The sequence below is a fragment of the Rhinoderma darwinii genome (assembly GCF_050947455.1).
Source record: "Rhinoderma darwinii isolate aRhiDar2 chromosome 2 unlocalized genomic scaffold, aRhiDar2.hap1 SUPER_2_unloc_37, whole genome shotgun sequence".
NCBI classification, from domain to species: domain Eukaryota; kingdom Metazoa; phylum Chordata; class Amphibia; order Anura; family Rhinodermatidae; genus Rhinoderma; species Rhinoderma darwinii.
The window spans coordinates 373,424-390,266 of record NW_027461704.1 but is presented as its reverse complement, the minus strand read 5'-3'; the positions used below and the strand labels follow the sequence as shown (position 1 = coordinate 390,266).

At 38.3% G+C, this 16,843-nt stretch overlaps 1 protein-coding gene across 3 annotated transcripts in view; it reads right to left on the bottom strand.

The window, feature by feature from the left end:
• Positions 1–6,561, bottom strand: part of PKNOX1 (PBX/knotted 1 homeobox 1) — a 52,384-nt gene extending 45,823 nt beyond the window's left edge. For all 3 annotated transcript variants that reach the window (XM_075847253.1, XM_075847254.1, XM_075847255.1), the window contains exon 1: positions 6,457–6,561. The gene's annotated coding sequence lies outside the window, so the exon portion shown is untranslated. The remainder of the gene's footprint in view (positions 1–6,456) is intronic.
• Positions 6,562–16,843: the final 10,282 nt, after the last annotated feature.

Sequence of the window (16,843 nt, the reverse complement as noted above, 5' to 3'; positions counted from 1 at the left end):
TCGGGATGGGCACAGTGTACAGGGAGGACAGGAGGCTTCTAGCACCGTGTACAGGGATTATCGTGGATGGGCACTGTGTAAGGGTGGATATTGAGGATGGGAACTGCATACGGGAGGGTATCGGGGATGGGAACTGCGTACAGGGGGGACAGGAGGCTTCTAGCACTGTGTACAGGGGGATATCGGGGATGGGCACTACGTACAGGCGGGTTTCGGGGATGGGCACTGCGTACTGGCAGGTATCGGGGATGGGCACTGCGTACAGGGAGGACAGGAGGCTTCTAGAAGTGTGTACAGGGGGGTATCGGGGATGGGCACTGCGTACAGGGAGGACAGGAGGCTTCTAGAAGTGTGTACAGGGGATCGGGAATGGGCATTGCATACAGGGGGGTGTCGGGGATGGGCACTGCGTACAGGTGGGTGTCGGGAATGGGCATTGCGTACAGGTGGGTATAGGGAATGGGCATTGCGTACAGGGGGGTGTCGGGGATGGGCACTGCGTACAGGGGGGTGTCGGGGATGGGCACTGCGTACAGGCGGGTATCGGGGATGGGCACTGCGTACAGGCGGGTATCGGGGATGGGCACTGCGTACAGAAGGGAATGGGGGATGAACACTGCGTACAGGGGGTGTCGGGGATGAACACTGCGTACAGGGGGGTGTCGGGGATGAACACTGCGTACAGGGGGGTGTCGGGGATGAACACTGCGTACAGGGGGGTGTCGGGGATGAACACTGCGTACAGGGGGGTGTCGGGGATGAACACTGCGTACAGGGGGGTGTCGGGGATGAACACTGCGTACAGGGGGGTGTCGGGGATGAACACTGCGTACAGGGGGTATCGGGGATGAACACTGCGTGCAGGGGAGTATCGGGGATGAACACTGTACAGGGGGGTGTCGGGAATGGGCATTGCGTACAGGGGGGTGTCGGGGATGGGCAATGCGTACAGGGGGGTGTCGGGGATGAACACTGTGTACAGGGGGGTGTCGGGGATGAACACTGTGTACAGGGGGGTGTCGGGGATGAACACTGTGTACAGGGGGGTGTCGGGGATGTACACTGTGTACAGGGGGGTGTCGGGGATGAACACTGTGTACAGGGGGGTGTCGGGGATGAACACTGTGTACAGGGGGGTGTCGGGGATGAACACTGTGTACAGGGGGGTGTCGGGGATGAACACTGTGTACAGGGGGGTGTCGGGGATGAACACTGCGTGCAGGGGAGTATCGGGGATGAACACTGTACAGGGAGGTGTCGGGAATGGGCATTGCATACAGGGGGGTGTCGGGGATGGGCAATGCGTACAGGGGGGTGTCGGGGATGAACACTGTGTACAGGGGGTGTCGGGGATGAACACTGTGTACAGGGGGGTGTCGGGGATGAACACTGTGTACAGGGGGTGTCGGGGATGAACACTGTGTAAAGGGGGGTGTCGGGGATGAACACTGTGTACACGGGGGTGTCGGGGATGAACACTGTGTACAGGGGGGTGTCGGGGATGAACACTGTATACAGGGGGGTGTCGGGGATGAACACTGCGTACAGGGGGGTGTCGGGGATGAACACTGCGTACAGGGGGGTGTCGGGGATGAACACTGTGTACAGGGGGTGTCGGGGATGAACACTGTGTACAGGGGGTGTCGGGGATGAACACTGTGTACAGGGGGTGTCGGGGATGAACACTGTGTACAGGGGGTGTCGGGGATGAACACTGTGTACAGGGGGGTGTCGGGGATGAACACTGTGTACACGGGGGTGTCGGGGATGAACACTGTGTACAGGGGGGTGTCGGGGATGAACACTGTATACAGGGGGGTGTCGGGGATGAACACTGCGTACAGGGGGGTGTCGGGGATGAACACTGCGTACAGGGGGGTGTCGGGGATGAACACTGCGTACAGGGGGTATCGGGGATGAACACTGCGTGCAGGGGAGTATCGGGGATGAACACTGTACAGGGGGGTGTCGGGAATGGGCATTGCGTACAGGGGGGTGTCGGGGATGGGCAATGCGTACAGGGGGGTGTCGGGGATGAACACTGTGTACAGGGGGTGTCGGGGATGAACACTGTGTACAGGGGGGTGTCGGGGATGAACACTGTGTACAGGGGGGTGTCGGGGATGAACACTGTGTACAGGGGGGTGTCGGGGATGAACACTGTGTACAGGGGATGTCGGGGATGTACACTGTGTACAGGGGGGTGTCGGGGATGAACACTGTGTACAGGGGGGTGTCGGGGATGAACACTGTGTACAGGGGGGTGTCGGGGATGAACACTGTGTACAGGGGGGTGTCGGGGATGAACACTGTGTACAGGGGGGTGTCGGAGATGAACACTGCGTGCAGGGGAGTATCGGGGATGAACACTGCACAGGGGGGTGTCGGGAATGGGCATTGCGTACAGGGGGGTGTCGGGGATGGGCAATGCGTACAGGGGGATGTCGGGGATGTACACTGTGTACAGGGGGGTGTCGGGTATGAACACTGTGTACAGGGGGGTGTCGGGGATGAACACTGTGTACAGGGGGGTGTCGGGGATGAACACTGTGTACAGGGGGGTGTCGGGGATGAACACTGTGTACAGGGGGGTGTCGGGGATGAACACTGTGTACAGGGGGGTGTCGGAGATGAACACTGCGTGCAGGGGAGTATCGGGGATGAACACTGCACAGGGGGGTGTCGGGAATGGGCATTGCGTACAGGGGGGTGTCGGGGATGGGCAATGCGTACAGGGGGGTGTCGGGGATGAACACTGTGTACAGGGGGGTGTCGGGGATGAACACTGTGTACAGGGGAGTATCGGGGATGAACACTGTGTACAGGGGGGTGTCGGGGATGAACACTGTGTACAGGGGGTGTCGGGGATGAACACTGGGTACAGGGGGTGTCGGGGATGAACACTGTGTACAGGGGGGTGTCGGGGATGAACACTGTGTACACGGGGGTGTCGGGGATGAACACTGTGTACAGGGGGGTGTCGGGGATGAACACTGTGTACAGGGGGGTGTCGGGGATGAACACTGTGTACAGGGGGGTGTCGGGGATGAACACTGTGTACAGGGGGGTGTCGGGGATGAACACTGTGTACAGGGGGTGTCGGGGATGGGCACTGTGTACAGGGGGGTGTCGGGGATGAACACTGTGTACAGGGGGTGTCGGGGATGGGCACTGTGTACAGGGGGTGTCGGGGATGGGCACTGTGTACAGGGGGTGTCGGGGATGAACACTGTGTACAGGGGGGTGTCGGGGATGAACACTGTGTACAGGGGGGTGTCGGGGATGAACACTGTGTACAGGGGGTGTCGGGGATGAACACTGTGTACAGGGGGTGTCGGGGATGAACACTGTGTACAGGGGGGTGTCGGGGATGAACACTGTGTACAGGGGGGTGTCGGGATGGGCACTGTGTACAGGGGGGCATCGGGATGGGCACTGTGTACAGGGGGGTGTCGGGATGGGCACTGTGTACAGGGGGGCATCGGGATGGGCACTGTGTACAGGGGGGCATCGGGATGGGCACTGTGTACAGGGCGGTATCGGGATATAAATAACACAGGCGGGCATAATATAAATAGCGCACTGGGAGAAATATTTTCATGGTTGAACACAGGAGACATAACATGAATATCGCACTGGTGGGGGACATATTAATAACGCACTGGGGGACATATTTTCAGGGTGCACACAGGGGACATTCTATAAATAAAAGACTGGGGGGGACATATTATCAGGGTGCACTTGGGACATTCTATGAATATCGGACTGGGGGGACATATTTTCTGGGTGCACACGGGACAGTATCAATAACGCACCGGGGGACATATTATCAGGTCGCGCAATGGGGACATATTAACGCACTGGGGGGGACATCTTTTCAGGGTGCACACAGGGGACATGATATAAATAACGGACTGGGGGGACATATTTTCAGGGTGCACACAGGAGAGAATATAAATAACGGACTGGGGGGGACATATTTTCAGGGTGCACACAGGGGAAATTATATAAATAACGGACTGGGGGGGACATATTTTCAGGGTGCACACAGGGGAAATTATATAAATAACGGACTGGGGGGACATATTTTCAGGGTGCACACAGGGGACATGATATAAATAACGGACTGGGGGGCATATTTTCAGGGTGCACACAGGGGACATGATATAAATAACGGACTGGGGGGGACATATTTTCAGGGTGCACACAGGGGAAATTATATAAATAACGGACTGGGGGGACATATTTTCAGGGTGCACACAGGGGACATGATATAAATAACGGACTGGGGGGGACATATTTTCAGGGTGCACACAGGGGACATGATATAAATAACGGACTGGGGGGGACATATTTTCAGGGTGCACACAGGGGACATGATATAAATAACGGACTGGGGGGGGCATATTTTCAGGGTGCACACAGGGGAAATTATATAAATAACGGACTGGGGGGACATATTTTCAGGGTGCACACAGGGGACATGATATAAATAACGGACTGGGGGGACATATTTTCAGGGTGCACACAGGAGAGAATATAAATAACGGACTGGGGGGCATATTTTCAGGGTGCACACAGGGGACATGATATAAATAACGGACTGGGGGGGACATATTTTCAGGGTGCACACAGGGGAAATTATATAAATAACGGACTGGGGGGACATATTTTCAGGGTGCACACAGGGGACATGATATAAATAACGGACTGGGGGGCATATTTTCAGGGTGCACACAGGGGACATGATATAAATAACGGACTGGGGGGGACATATTTTCAGGGTGCACACAGGGGACATGATATAAATAACGGACTGGGGGGACATATTTTCAGGGTGCACACAGGGGACATGATATAAATAACGGACTGGGGGGGGCATATTTTCAGGGTGCACACAGGGGACATGATATAAATAACGGACTGGGGGGACATATTTTCAGGGTGCACACAGGGGACATGATATAAATAACGGACTGGGGGGACATATTTTCAGGGTGCACACAGGAGAGACTATAAATAACGGACTGGGGGGGGCATATTTTCAGGGTGCACACAGGGGAAATGATATAAATAACGGACTGGGGGGACATATTTTCAGGGTGCACACAGGGGACATGATATAAATAACGGACTGGGGGGACATATTTTCAGGGTGCACACAGGAGAGAATATAAATAACGGACTGGGGGGGCATATTTTCAGGGTGCACACAGGGGAAATGATATAAATAACGGACTGGGGGGACATATTTTCAGGGTGCACACAGGGGACATGATATAAATAACAGACTGGGGGGGCATATTTTCAGGGTGCACACAGGGGACATGATATAAATAACGGACTGGGGGGACATATTTTCAGGGTGCACACAGGGGACATGATATAAATAACGGACTGGGGGGACATATTTTCAGGGTGCACACAGGGGACATGATATAAATAACGGACTGGGGGGACATATTTTCAGGGTGCACACAGGGGACATGATATAAATAACGGACTGGGGGGGCATATTTTCAGGGTGCACACAGGGGACATGATATAAATAACGGACTGGGGGGGCATATTTTCAGGGTGCACACAGGGGACATGATATAAATAACGGACTGGGGGGACATATTTTCAGGGTGCACACAGGGGACATGATATAAATAACAGACTGGGGGGGCATATTTTCAGGGTGCACACAGGGGACATGATATAAATAACGGACTGGGGGGACATATTTTCAGGGTGCACACAGGGGACATGATATAAATAACGGACTGGGGGGACATATTTTCAGGGTGCACACAGGGGACATGATATAAATAACGGACTGGGGGGGCATATTTTCAGGGTGCACACAGGGGACATGATATAAATAACGGACTGGGGGGACATATTTTCAGGGTGCACACAGGGGACATGATATAAATAACGGACTGGGGGGACATATTTTCAGGGTGCACACAGGGGACATGATATAAATAACGGACTGGGGGGACATATTTTCAGGGTGCACACAGGGGCCTCCACCGTCAGTAAACACTCAATTTTAACGGTTTTCTCCACCCCGTTCTACTAAAGCCCCTCCCCTGTCAGCTCCGCCCCTATAGTCATACTCCTCCCTCCGGCCGCAAAAACCGCAGCCCCAGCAACAGCCCCGTGCTCTCTGTGATTGGCTATACGCTAAAGACTCCGCATTCTATTGGATGAATAAGGAAGGCGCGGACATGAGAGGGAGGCGCGTCCACGCTAGGGGAGGGCGGGTCCAGGATCGCGCAAAGGGAGGGGGAGGGTCCGGGAACGCGCAGGGACAGCACCGTGGGAGGCCGGGGGCGCGCAGAGCGGGGTTGTATGGGCTCGGGCGCCGGTGGCAGCGTATGTGTGAGGAGTGCGGGGCGGGAGGGCGGCGGGAAGACCAGGGAAGCGGTGCGGGCCGGCGGGCGGGCGCTGTGAGTGACAGCTTACCCGGTGCCAATCTTCGTCACACTGACAAGCGGCTGCAGCAATCGGGACCCGCAGGGGCGCCTACGTCATCACGCTGCACGCCGCACATTAGCATGAGGCTGCCTGGCTTGTTACGTCATCGCGTAGGGCCAGACCCCGCCTTTAATCATTTGCACGTTTCTCTGCTGATTCCCTAAAACGCTGGAGGCTTATGAATATTTAAATTGCGGTCCCGCCCACAAAACAGCTAATTCTATGTATGCGCATGCGCGATCGCAATAAGATGATGTGTGGAAGCGATCACATGTTTATACTGTGTATATATCTACATATAACCCCTATATCATCTGTATAATGTGTATATATCTACATATAACCCCTATATCATCTGTATAATGTGTATATATCTACATATAACCCCTATATCATCTGTATAATGTGTATATATCTACATATAACCCCTATATCATCTGTATAATGTGTATATATCTACATATAACCCCTATATCATCTGTATAATGTCTATATATCTACATATAACCCCTATATCATCTGTATAATGTGTATATATCTACATATAACCCCTATATCATCTGTATAATGTGTATATATCTACATATAACCCCTATATCATCTGTATAATGTCTATATATCTACATATAACCCCTATATCATCTGTATAATGTGTATATATCTACATATAACCCCTATATCATCTGTATAATGTGTATATATCTACATATAACCCCTATATCATCTATATAATGTGTATATATCTACATATAACCCCTATATCATCTGTGTAATGTATATATAGCTACATATAACCCCTATATCATCTGTATAATGTATATATCTACATATAACCCCTATATCATCTGTATAATGTCTATATATCTACATATAACCCCTATATCATCTGTATAATGTGTATATATATCTACATATAACCCCTATATCATCTGTATAATGTCTATATATCTACATATAACCCCTATATCATCTGTATAATGTGTATATATCTACATATAACCCCTATATCATCTGTATAATGTGTATATATCTACATATAACCCCTATATCATCTGTATAATGTCTATATATCTACATATAACCCCTATATCATCTGTATAATGTGTATATATCTACATATAACCCCTATATCATCTGTATAATGTCTATATATCTACATATAACCCCTATATCATCTGTATAATGTGTATATATCTACATATAACCCCTATATCATCTATATAATGTGTATATATCTACATATAACCCCATATATCATCTGTATAATGTCTATATATCTACATATAACCCCTATATCATCTGTATAATGTCTATATATCTACATATAACCCCTATATCATCTGTGTAATGTCTATATATCTACATATAACCCCTATATCATCTGTATAATGTCTATATATCTACATATAACCCCTATATCATCTGTATAATATCTATATATCTACATATAACCCCTATATCATCTGTATAATGTCTATATATCTACATATAACCCCTATATCATCTGTATAATGTGTATATATCTACATATAACCCCTATATCATCTGTATAATGTGTATATATCTACATATAACCCCTATATCATCTGTATAATGTGTATATATCTACATATAACCCCTATATCATCTGTATAATGTGTATATATCTACATATAACCCCTATATCATCTGTATAATGTGTATATATCTACATATAACCCCTATATCATCTGTATAATGTCTATATATCTACATATAACCCCTATATCATCTGTATGATGTCTATATATCTACATATAACCCCTATATCATCTGTATAATGTCTATATATCTACATATAACCCCTATATCATCTATATAATGTGTATATATCTACATATAACCCCTGTATCATCTGTATAATGTGTATATATCTACATATAACCCCTATATCAAATGTATAATGTGTATATATCTACATATAACCCCTATATCATCTGTATAATGTCTATATATCTACATATAACCCCTATATCATCTGTATAATGTCTATATATCTACATATAACCCCTATATCATCTGTATAATGTCTATATATCTACATATAACCCCTATATCATCTGTATAATGTCTATATATCTACATATAGCCCCTATATAATCTGTATAATGTGTATATCTACATATAACCCCTATATCATCTGTATAATGTGTATATATCTACATATAACCCCTATATCATCTGTATAATGTGTATATATATCTACATATAACCCCTATATCATCTGTATAATGTGTACATATCTACATATAACCCCTATATCATCTGTATAATGTGTATATATCTACATATAACCCCTATATCATCTGTATAATGTCTATATATCTACATATAACCCCTATAGCATCTGTATAATGTGTATATATCTACATATAACCCCTATATCATCTGTATAATGTCTATATATCTACATATAACCCCTATATCATCTGTATAATGTCTATATATCTACATATAACCCCTATATCATCTGTATAATGTGTATATATCTACATATAACCCCTATATCATCTGTATAATGTCTATATATCTACATATAACCTCTATATCATCTGTATAATGTCTATATATCTACATATAACCCCTATATCATCTGTATAATGTGTATATATCTACATATAACCCCTATATCATCTGTGTAATGTGTATATATCTACATATAACCCCTATATCATCTGTATACTGTCTATATATATCTACATATAACCCCTATATCATCTGTATGTCTATATATCTACATATAACCCCTATATCATCTGTATAATGTCTATATATCTACATGTAACCCCTATATCATCTGTATAATGTGTATATATCTACATATAACCCCTATATCATCTATATAATGTGTATATATCTACATATAACCCCTATATCATCTGTATAATGTCTATATATCTACATATAACCCCTATATCATCTATATAATGTGTATATATCTACATATAACCCCTATATCATCTGTATAATGTCTATATATCTACATATAACCCCTATATCATCTGTATAATGTCTATATATCTACATATAACCCCTATATCATCTGTATAATGTCTATATATCTACATATAACCCCTATATCATCTGTATAATGTGTATATATCTACATATAACCCCTATATCATCTATATAATGTGTATATATCTACATATAACCCCATATATCATCTGTATAATGTCTATATATCTACATATAACCCCTATATCATCTGTATAATGTCTATATATCTACATATAACCCCTATATCATCTGTGTAATGTCTATATATCTACATATAACCCCTATATCATCTGTATAATGTCTATATATCTACATATAACCCCTATATCATCTGTATAATGTCTATATATCTACATATAACCCCTATATCATCTGTATAATGTCTATATATCTACATATAACCCCTATATCATCTGTATGATGTCTATATATCTACATATAACCCCTATATCATCTGTATAATGTCTATATATCTACATATAACCCCTATATCATCTATATAATGTGTATATATCTACATATAACCCCTGTATCATCTGTATAATGTGTATATATCTACATATAACCCCTATATCAAATGTATAATGTGTATATATCTACATATAACCCCTATATCATCTGTATAATGTCTATATATCTACATATAACCCCTATATCATCTGTATAATGTCTATATATCTACATATAACCCCTATATCATCTGTATAATGTCTATATATCTACATATAACCCCTATATCATCTGTATAATGTCTATATATCTACATATAACCCCTATATAATCTGTATAATGTGTATATCTACATATAACCCCTATATCATCTGTATAATGTCTATATATCTACATATAACACCTATATCATCTGTATAATGTCTATATATCTACATATAACCCCTGTATCATCTGTATAATGTGTATATATCTATATATAACCCCTATATCATCTGTATAATGTGTATATATCTACATATAACCCCTATATCATCTGTATAATGTGTCTATATCTACATATAACCCCTATATCATCTGTATAATGTATATATCTACATATAACCCCTATATCATCTGTATAATGTCTATATATCTACATATAACCCCTATATCATCTGTATAATGTGTATATATCTACATATAACCCCTATATCATCTGTATAATGTGTATATATCTACATATAACCCCTATATCATCTGTATAATGTGTATATATCTACATATAACCCCTATATCATCTGTATAATGTCTATATATCTACATATAACCCCTATATCATCTGTATAATGTCTATATATCTACATATAACCCCTATATCATCTGTATAATGTCTATATATCTACATATAACCCCTATATCATCTGTATAATGTCTATATATCTACATATAACCCCTATATCATCTGTATAATGTGTATATATCTACATATAACCCCTATATCATCTGTATAATGTCTATATATCTACATATAACCCCTATATCATCTGTATAATGTGTATATATCTACATATAACCCCTATATCATCTGTATAATGTGTATATATCTACATATAACCCCTATATCATCTGTATAATGTCTATATATCTACATATAACCCCTATATCATCTGTATAATGTCTATATATCTACATATAACCCCTATATCATCTGTATAATGTCTATATATCTACATATAACCCCTATATCATCTGTGTAATGTCTATATATAACCCCTATATCATCTGTATAATGTGTATATATCTACATATAACCCCTATATCATCTGTATAATGTCTATATATCTACATATAACCCCTATATCATCTGTATAATGTGTATATATCTACATATAACCCCTATATCATCTGTATAATGTGTATATATCTACATATAACCCCTATATCATCTGTATAATGTATATATAGCTACATATAACCCCTATATCATCTGTATAATGTGTATATATCTACATATAACCCCTATATCATCTGTATAATGTGTATATATCTACATATAACCCCTATATCATCTGTATAATGTGTATATATATCTACATATAACCCCTATATCATCTGTATAATGTCTATATATCTACATATAACCCCTATATCATCTGTATAATGTGTATATATCTACATATAACCCCTATATCATCTGTATAATGTCTATATATCTACATATAACCCCTATATCATCTGTATAATGTGTATATATCTACATATAACCCCTATATCATCTGTATAATGTGTATATATCTACATATAACCCCTATATCAAATGTATAATGTGTGTATATATCTACATATAACCCCTATATCAAATGTATAATGTCTATATATCTACATATAACCCCTATATCAAATGTATAATGTCTATATATCTACATATAACCCCTATATCAAATGTATAATGTGTATATATCTACATATAACCCCTATATCATCTGTGTAATGTCTATATATCTACATATAACCCCTATATCATCTGTGTAATGTCTATATATCTACATATAACCCCTATATCATCTGTATAATGTGTATATATCTACATATAACCCCTATATCATCTGTATAATGTGTATATATCTACATATAACCCCTATATCAAATGTATAATGTGTATATATCTACATATATCCCCTATATCATCTGTATAATGTCTATATATCTACATATAACCCCTATGTCATCTGTATAATGTCTATATATTTACATATAACCCCTATATCATCTGTATAATGTGTATATATCTACATATAACCCCTATATCATCTGTATAATGTCTATATATCTATATATAACCCCTATATCATCTGTATACTGTGTATATATCTACATATAACCCCTATATCATCTGTATAATGTCTATATATCTACATATAACCCCTATATCATCTGTATAATGTGTATATATATCTACATATAACCCCTATATCATCTGTATAATGTCTATATATCTACATATAACCCCTATATCATCTGTATAATGTCTAGATATCTACATATAACCCCTATATCATCTGTATAATGTGTATATATCTACATATAACCCCTATATCATCTGTATAATGTCTATATATCTACATATAACCCCTATATAATCTGTATAATGTCTATATATCTACATATAACCCCTATATCATCTGTATAATGTCTATATATCTACATATAACCCCTATATCATCTGTATAATGTCTATATATCTACATATAACCCCTATATCATCTGTATAATGTGTATATATCTACATATAACCCCTATATCATCTGTATAATGTCTATATATCTACATATAACCCCTATATCATCTGTATAATGTCTATATATCTACATATAACCCCTATATCATCTGTATAATGTGTATATATCTACATATAACCCCTATATCATCTGTATAATGTGTATATATCTACATATAACCCCTATATCATCTGTATAATGTGTATATATTTCTACATATAACCCCTATATCATCTGTATAATGTCTATATTTCTACATATAACCCCTATATCATCTGTATAATGTCTATATATCTACATATAACCCCTATATCATCTGTATAATGTCTATATATCTACATATAACCCCTATATCATCTGTATAATGTGTATATATCTACATATAACCCCTGTATCATCTGTATAATGTGTATATATCTACATATAACCCCTATAGCATCTGTATAATATCTATATATCTACATATAACCCCTATATTATCTGTATAATGTCTATATATCTACATATAACCCCTGTATCATCTGTATAATGTGTATATATCTACATATAACCCCTATATCATCTGTATAATGTGTATATATCTACATATAACCCCTATATCATCTGTATAATGTCTATATATCTACATATAACCCCTATAGCATCTGTATAATGTCTATATATCTACATATAACCCCTATATCATCTGTATAATGTGTATATATCTACATATAACCCCTATATCATCTGTATAATGTGTATATATCTACATATAACCCCTATATCATCTGTATAATGTGTGTATATATATCTACATATAACCCCTATATCAAATGTATAATGTATATATATCTACATATAACCCCTATATCATCTGTATAATGTGTATATATATCTACATATAACCCCTATATCATCTGTATAATGTCTATATATCTACATATAACCCCTATATCATCTGTATAATGTCTATATATCTACATATAACCCCTATATCATCTGTATAATGTCTATATATCTACATATAACCCCTATATCATCTGTATAATGTATATATCTACATATAACCCCTATATCAAATGTATAATATGTATATATCTACATATAACCCCTATATCATCTGTATAATGTCTATATATCTACATATAACCCCTATATCATCTGTATAATGTATATATCTACATATAACCCCTATATCATCTGTATAATGTATATATCTACATATAACCCCTATATCATCTGTATAATGTGTATATATCTACATATAACCCCTATATCATCTGTATAATGTCTATATATCTACATATAACCCCTATATCAAATGTATAATATGTATATATCTACATATAACCCCTATATCATCTGTATAATGTCTATATATCTACATATAACCCCTATATCATCTGTATAATGTATATATCTACATATAACCTATATATCATCTGTATAATGTATATATCTACATATAACCCCTATATCATCTGTATAATGTGTATATATCTACATATAACCCCTATATCATCTGTATAATGTCTATATATCTACATATAACCCCTATATCATCTGTATAATGTATATATATCTACATATAACCCCTATATCATCTGTATAATGTCTATATATATATCTACATATAACCCCTATATCATCTGTATAATGTCTATATATCTACATATAACCCCTATATCATCTGTATAATGTCTATATATCTACATATAACCCCTATATCATCTGTATAATGTGTATATATCTACATATAACCCCTATATCATCTGTATAATGTGTATATATCTACATATAACCCCTATATCATCTGTATAATGTGTATATATATACATATAACCCCTATATCATCTGTGTAATGTCTATATATCTACATATAACCCCTATATCATCTGTATAATGTGTATATATCTACATATAACCCCTATATCATCTGTATAATGTCTATATATCTACATATAACCCCTATATCATCTGTATAATGTCTATAGATCTACATATAACCCCTATATCATCTGTATAATGTGTATATATCTACATATAACCCCTATATCATCTGTATAATGTGTATATATCTACATATAACCCCTATATCATCTGTATAATGTCTATATATCTACATATAACCCCTATATCATCTGTATAATGTCTATATATCTACATATAACCCCTATATCATCTGTATAATGTCTATATATCTACATATAACCCCTATATCATCTGTATAATGTCTATATATCTACATATAACCCCTATATCATCTGTATAATGTCTATATATCTACATATAACCCCTATATCATCTGTATAATGTCTATATATCTACATATAACCCCTATATCATCTGTATAATGTCTATATATCTACATATAACCCCTATATCATCTGTATAATGTCTATATATCTACATATAACCCCTATATCATCTGTGTAATGTCTATATATCTACATATAACCCCTATATCATCTGTGTAATGTCTATATATCTACATATAACCCCTATATCATCTGTATAATGTGTATATATCTACATATAACCCCTATATCATCTGTATAATGTCTATATATCTACATATAACCCCTATATCATCTGTATAATGTCTATATATCTACATATAACCCCTATATCATCTGTATAATGTCTATATATCTACATATAACCCCTATATCATCTGTATAATGTGTATATATATCTACATATAACCCCTATATCATCTGTATAATGTGTATATATCTACATGTAACCCCTATATCATCTGTGTAATGTCTATATATCTACATATAACCCCTATATCATCTGTATAATGTGTATATATTTACATATAACCCCTATATCATCTGTATAATGTGTATATATTTACATATAACCCCTATATCATCTGTATAATGTGTATATATCTACATATAACCCCTATATCATCTGTATAATGTGTATATATCTACATATAACCCCTATATCATCTGTATAATGTCTATATATATCTACATATAACCCCTATATCATCTGTATACTGTGTATATATCTACATATAACCCCTATATCATCTGTATAATGTGTATATATCTACATATAACCCCTATATCATCTGTGTAATGTCTATATATCTACATATAACCCCTATATCATCTGTATAATGTGTATATATATCTACATATAACCCCTATATCATCTGTATAATGTGTATATATCTACATATAACCCCTATATCATCTGTATAATGTGTATATATCTACATATAACCCCTATATCATCTGTATAATGTGTATATATCTACATATAACCCCTATATCATCTGTATAATGTGTGTGTATATAGCTACATATAACCCCTATATCATCTGTATAATGTGTATATATCTACATATAACCCCTATATCAAATGTATAATATGTATATATCTACATATAACCCCTATATCATCTGTATAATGTCTATATATCTACATATAACCCCTATATCATCTGTATAATGTCTAGATATCTACATATAACCCCTATATCATCTGTATAATGTCTATATATCTACATATAACCCCTATATCATCTGTATAATGTCTATATATCTACATATAACCCCTATATCATCTGTATAATGTCTAGATATCTACATATAACCCCTATATCATCTGTATAATGTCTATATATCTACATATAACCCCTATATCATCTGTATAATGTGTATATATCTACATATAACCCCTATATCATCTGTGTAATGTCTATATATCTACATATAACCCCTATATCATCTGTGTAATGTGTATATATCTACATATAACCCCTATATCATCTGTATAATGTCTATATATCTACATATAACCCCTATATCATCTGTATAATGTCTATATATCTACATATAACCCCTATATCATCTGTATAATGTCTATATATCTACATATAACCCCTAGATCATCTGTATAATGTCTATATATCTACATATAACCCCTATATCATCTGTATAATGTCTATATATCTACATATAACCCCTATATCTGTATAATGTCTATATATCTACATATAACCCCTATATCATCTGTATAATGTGTATATATCTACATATAACCCCTATATCATCTGTATAATGTGTATATATCTACATATAACCCCTATATCATCTGTATAATGTATATATATCTATATATAACCCCTATATCATCTGTATATATCT